Source organism: Amblyomma mixtum, chromosome 5 (genome assembly GCF_055824585.1).
Source record: "Amblyomma mixtum isolate Tamu chromosome 5, ASM5582458v1, whole genome shotgun sequence".
Lineage (NCBI taxonomy): Eukaryota > Metazoa > Arthropoda > Arachnida > Ixodida > Ixodidae > Amblyomma > Amblyomma mixtum.
In genome coordinates this window covers 1,709,509-1,716,175 of record NC_143016.1, presented here as the reverse complement: position 1 = coordinate 1,716,175, position 6,667 = coordinate 1,709,509, and positions in this window count along the sequence as shown.

Genomic DNA, 6,667 nt, shown 5'->3' with positions numbered 1-6,667 from the left:
AGCAGCGGTAAGAGGACTCTTTGATATCTATCTTTGATATCTTTGATATCTATCGGCCGCGGCCGATATCGAACCCGCGTCTTTCAGGTCAGCAGTCGAGCGCCGCAACCACTGAGCCACCGCGGTGGAGCTATCGCGCTATCGCGTCAGACTCTTCATTTTTTGGCGTGCCGAGCAGGCCAGGGCCGGCTTGGGTCAGTGGGGTTAGTTTCATCATAACGTCATAACGTTACATCAGAAACGACTATAGCTTCGTATACCAAGGCTGCACCCCATTCCAGACAAAAGAAACGTCGACTTTCTGTAAAGCGCAGGTTGCGGTAGACTCAGGCATAACGCGAATAGGAATACTTCATCAAAGCAAGTTTACAATTCCAACCCTTAGAGACGAAAATAAGCTTGTCCGCCTCACCGGGATTGCTAAATGGCATAGAATAGATTGACTCTGAGCCTCCGTTGGGTCTTCAACAATAGGAAGGCATAATCGAGAGCAACAGATGCCTCAGCTTGCACTTTACACACACTCCCATACTCACTAAAATTTCGCCGCACGGTTCATATAACCGTCGAAATGCCAGAGGAGAAACGGATCTCTGCCCTTTTGGAATTTTGTATGCCTTGGACAGCGATACTCCAGGCAAGGATCAAAGGATGAACTTTCTTCTTTTCTTTTTCAGTAAATTTTTCCATTTTTCTTCGCGCAAATAAACAACGTATGCCGACTTCGTCAAGAAGAAGCTGCAAGACGTCCGACCCGATAGCATGAACGACGTCCGACACCAGATGTAAACTTGACGCCGTTATATTTTCACCGTATGACCTTCCAGTCTGAATCGATGACATAATTTTCCAACGGGCATCGAAACTCCCTTGACGTCCCGTGGACGTCCTGAATGTCCGCAGGATGTCCATAGGAGTTTAATGTCCCCTTGGTTTAGCCCCGTGGCGCGATGAAGAAACGCGTCGCGGGAAACTCGTCTCTCATGCCTTGTATTCTAAAAATGTCCTGACATGCATCCTCTGCAGTGTCCTGTTGCCATCGGGCCTTCCTTTTTCTTTCGCGCTATGCGTAATGTGTTCGACCGTAAATAATAAAGTTTTGCACAGCGCATAGTGGCCGCGCTTAACAGTATACGTCACAAGCCTTAATTCCCCATTCATGGGCGCCTTTTTCGTTTTACCACCATCGAAACACAGCCGCGGGTTCGAGCCCGGGAACTCCGGCTCAGTAGACGAGTGCCTTAACCACTGAGCCACCGCGGCGGGCAACCTTGCGAAGGCAAAGTATGAAGTTTTTGAATTGAGCAACCAACGTGTAAATTCGCACCTCTTGTCCTTTGCAGAAAAAAAAAGCTGTTTCCGACCACTTTCCAAATCATAAACGATACCTTGCGAAGGCAAAGTATGAAGTTTATGAATTGCGAAGTGGTCGGAAGAGCTTTTTTTTTTCTGAAAAGAGCAAGAAATACGAATTTGGACGTTGGTTGTTTGAGTTATTTGCCGACCATTGCCTTCAGAGGCACACAGATTGCAGGCAGCCGAAGAATTGTTTTTGTTTTCTTTTGCTTTGCGTGACGCTTGATGAGAAAGCGTGAAATTTGAGGGCTCTTACCAGGCATCTCAATTTCGAAGGGTAAAGATTCTTCGACGACGGCTCAAAGGCCTATCGGAGGGTTCGGTCAAATTTTAAGCCGACTTTCGATATTCGGGTGGCATAGGGGGATCAAAGCCTTAATTGGCAAGTAATGGAGTTTTTATTCAAAACTCTTCTACTAGACGGCACTCCTGTCCCAGTGGTGGGAACCGGCATCGGCTTGACCGAGGTTACGTCACCTGCTGCTGTGGTCGCTTCATTGGGGAGGGGATTTTGGCTCTTTATTTTAGAGCAAAACTCCCTTCCCCAACGAAGCGACCGCAGCAGCAGCGACATCGAACCCCCATTCAACAGGGTGCGCGCTTGGAAAAGCCTCCGCATTCCTGTCTTTCGGGGAGCAAACCGAGTTTCGAACAACTCCGCCTAAGAGGGTGGTTCACGTTATTGTCTTCATACGGGGGTTCAAGTTCAAGTTCGTGTGCTCTAAACAGCGTGTTTATACGTAGAGGTTAACTGTCACTGCTCAGAGCGATCTTTCGCAAGAAGATCACTTCAGTGGATCGCTACAGTCACCGGCATGTCCGGATTCACCACCGGCTTTCTGACTTTGCGAGAAAAGAAGAACACAACATGTCTGCGAAAATTCTTTGTTGTCGAACCACAGCTAACGCTTAAACATTCGCGTTAAACCCTCGAACCATGCAGTCCTCTGAATAATTTTTTCAAGATGTTAATCGTGTCCAGCAAAATAAAATATCCTAATGCCTTTATGTAGCCCTGCTGACTCACGATAGAGCTTCCTACATGTGGACTCCGCTCTGTATTCTTGCGCACAATAACTCCGTGACCGCCTGCGCTCGCGTCTGTCGAAGTAGATCTGTCATTTGCAGAAGTCTGTTGTTCTCGCCATAGCTTTTTCGTTATATTTCTTTACCAGCCACTCACAAAGAATTGGGCATTGTTGCTCTGCGCACGACCGCAGCCATTAAACCTTCCTACAGCGAAGCGCAGATTAGACTGACGAATATGGCGACGTGCGCACGCTGATCTTATGTTCGCGTCAGGTATCTTGACTTTGCTTCTGTGATTCCAATTCATCATCAGTTTTTGATTTTGTAGAAGAAAGAACTTGTCTCAAAAGTGCTTTTCGTACTGTGAGCCCACTGAAATTGTGCTTTCTTGCTTTTTGTAGTTTCTGCTTGTCATCTCTAGCTTGGCTTCACGTGTCACAAACATTGTCTTTACTGAGCTGGGACCAGATGAAAACATTGACTTGAAGCCCCTCCAAAAAAGTAGAAAGCCGCTTATTCGCTCAGTGATTGTTCCTACAGTCATCATGTAGTACTTGAATACAGTGAACAGACAAACGTAGCAAAGCGACAGCACTGCAAAAGGTCAGAAGAGCGCCCTGCAAACGGCGAAAGTGATAAACACGAATAATCATATTGACAAACTGAGCACAGTTTAGGACACACGCTGAACACATACTACGAACTGGCGCGAAAAGGACGAGCATATATATCCACTTCTATTCTCCCTCTTACCCTTTTCCTTCTGTATGTGATGCTTTTATTGTGTAGCACATCGCTGCGCGCCATTTGGTGGAGGTACCTAGGAGGGGAATGGATTTTACTGCGAGAGCAGCAAAAGTCTCCTTCCTTGGATTCAACGTCGGCGTCTCAGCAGCAACGCCACCTAAAAGATTTAAATTCTTCTAGGTGGCATTGGGCATGACCTACGGGGTCACCCCCCCAAGCGCAGGCGGGTGATCTCGGAGGCCATGCATTGGGTAGCATTTTGTTCAACCGTAAAATGAAAACTAGTTTCGATGAAAGGAAATGGCGCAGTAACGGTCTCATTTCTCGGCGGACACCTCAACCGTGCCGTCAGGGAAGAGCGGAAGGTGGTAGTGAGATAATATAGCGAGAAAAGGGTGCCATAGTGGAGGGCTCCGGAATAATTTCGACCACCAGGGGATCTTAAATCGCAAAGCACACGAGGTCATTTTGCCTTTCGCAACCCGACCGCGTTTCGATGTAGGCGAAAAGCAAAAGGCCCCCGTGTGATGTGCGATGTCAGGGCACGTTAAAGATCTCCAGTCTGTCGAAATTATTCCGGAGCCCTCCACTACGGCACCTCTTTCTTCTTTCACTCCCGCCTTCCTCCCTTCCCTCGCGGCGTGGTTGTGGTGTCCACCGAAATGTGAGACAGGTGCTGCACCGTTTCCTTTTCTCAAAAACAAAACCAAAAAGTGCAAAAGTGAACTGTGTTTAGAGGGGCATTGAGGACAACTACTTATTCTTAGATAAAATTGATCGTTCTGCAACAAAATGCATCTATTCTTACTGCCCGCTCGAACCACACACTGCAAATTTGCTTGTACTGGCCTTCGAGCCATATTTTACGCGTTCTAGATATATCGCGAGCGATATATATATATATATATATATATATATATATATATATAAGTATCCTGTGTTCCCTTGTTATTCCGTGGCTGTTGGCTTCTCTCATAAGTATAACGAGCCCCTCATTCCCCTTCCTCTTGTCTGCTTATCTTATATATATATTGCAGAGATGTGTAAACACTCCACATGACTCCCGCTTCATCATTCCTTGCGAAACCCAGCATTTCGATCCGCGTTCCTTCCGAAGACGTCCCTGTAAGATGAGGGAATTTATTTCATCGCTTTTTACATAATCGCGGATGCTCCGCAAGTTTGGTCCTTCCACTGTATACCGCCACATTAAAATGCGCAGCTGTGTGCCCTGCTTGGCACCCTGTTGCTAGACGGTTTCCTTTTCTTCCATCTGCGTCAGATTTCTTCTGTTCTCAAAAAGACGCGTCACACGACGCTTGCAAGTGCTAAGCAATGCTCAGGGTGTCCGTCACCGCTTTTAGAGAAGCTATAGTTGTGTCGTCATGTAGATGTTTGTAAACCGCATTCGTTTCGCTTTGGTTCCTATTCCTAGCCATAGCAGCCAAAGAATCGGCGCTGAATGTAGAGAACAAAGACTGTAAAGGAGGACCGGTGAGGTGAAAAAAAAGTATACGAGGTTATACGAAAACGATGTATGTTATGTGGCCGTCCCTCTTAAGACATTCACCTTATTCTACACAAGCGACATCCGTGAAAATCTAAGTTCCTAACACCACGAAAGCCGGCGCCAGAGGAATTCCAGGATGACTTCTTTCTGAGGACAGCACCCTTCAATATTGTAAACATCCTCAAATTCCACTTCTCTGGTTCTTTCTGGCTCGGTTGATGCTGGTTAGATTGCAAAGGACGCATCTATTTCTGAGATAATTCGATTTAAAATTGATATTTTTTCCCGCCACTCGATTTAAACTCATGATGTCAAGACTGAAAAGGACTCTGTGATCATATTTCGCAATTTATGGAGGAGTAGAGCAGCTTCAGGGATCCGCAGTTAGTTCTTGGTGAAAGAATGTTTAGTTTTGTAGCAAAGATTAAGGCATTATGTATCAAGAAAAAGCTGAGGCGATAGCACTTGCGCGTAATGAAAGCCCATGACAGATTGCGACATGCGCGCACTTGTGTTCATCGGCGTTTGGTTGTCCTGGTGGCAACTATAGCTCTGGTGTCTATCTGTAAATATCACTTCACTCTCCGGAAGCCGTTCTGTAAGCCCCTCGAACGACTGAATGCTCTTAAAATGACAAGGAGTAGAGAGACTGGAGAATAAGCAGGAAGGAACGAACTTTAAATCTCGAAAAGATTCTACTCCAGGCATGTTTGAAAACATTAACGACTGCATAGGTGATTCGGGGCTCCCGTCAGTGCGAATAACTCCCGCAAGTGGCTGGAACGTCGGACCCTGTAGCGTTAAAATATCAAAGCAATTAGGAAGAATTTAGATAGCGAACGGTCATGCATGTAAAGTTAAGGGAACTGTCTCTTTGCCCTAAAGCCATTGTCGCCTGCGCAGAAGATACCAGGGTCCTTGCAATAGCCGCACAGACAAGGTTGCCCGAGTTCTGTATAGAGGGAGAAAAACCTTGCGAGAACTTTAAGTATTTCATGGGGCTCGCATCATTCGTTGGTTTGAAAGGATTCGCGGAAGAGGAGTAATGAATGTATTCATACTGATATTTGAGAGCATCAGAATTATATTTACATCCTGTTCACTTTTGCGGCCTTGAAACTCCTGGGGAAAGAATGAAATATTTTGCCTCTCTGTTTTTAGCTTTGTCACCTAATGTACTATCGCGATGGAAATAAACGCGAACAGAGCGGCGCCTACGCGCTCCGCTTTTGGCATTTCTTTTCATCCCGCTTTTACTTCAGTGGTAGCAAAAAGTCAGTAGAGTTGTCCGCGATGCATTCTAGGACGACTCTAACGTCTTTTTCTTACCATCCAGGTAAAAGCACGATCAAGAGAGATTCTGACGGCGGAGAGCGTAGGCGCTCTGTTCGCGTTCCTTTCCATCGGGATAGTACTTGTTTCATATATATATATATATATATATATATATATATATATATATATATATATATATATATATATATACATATATAAAATGCTGTCGCTATGTTTGTAATTCTTTACTTTGCTCCTTTTTGTCCCCTGCTGTTTCACTTTGTGAACGTGGTGCTGGCTTTTGTCAAGCCATTACAGGCTTTTTGCTAGCACCCTGTAGCATCTCGAGTGTTGAAACTTCACTGTCGATGCTGGAATAAAGTTATTTGATTTGAGTTTATTTGACATGCGTCTGTGAGATAAATTGTTTTGTAGTTTATAGGGATTAACGTCCCAAAGCGACTCAGGCTATGAGGGACGCCGTAGTGTAGGGCTCCGGATAATTTCGACCACCTGGGGTTGTTTAACGTGCACTGACATCGCTCAGTACACGCGCCTCTAGCAGTTAGCCTCCATAAAAATGCGACCGCCGCGGCCTAGATCTAACCCGCGTCTTTCGGGTCCGTAGCAGAGCGCATAACCACTCATCCACCGCGGCGGCTGTTTGAAATAAACCATTAGAGAATTTCGCCGGAAACGCTCACTTTGCTTGCAATTCTGGCGACGCCTCCAACGCATGCGCTCTTGTTC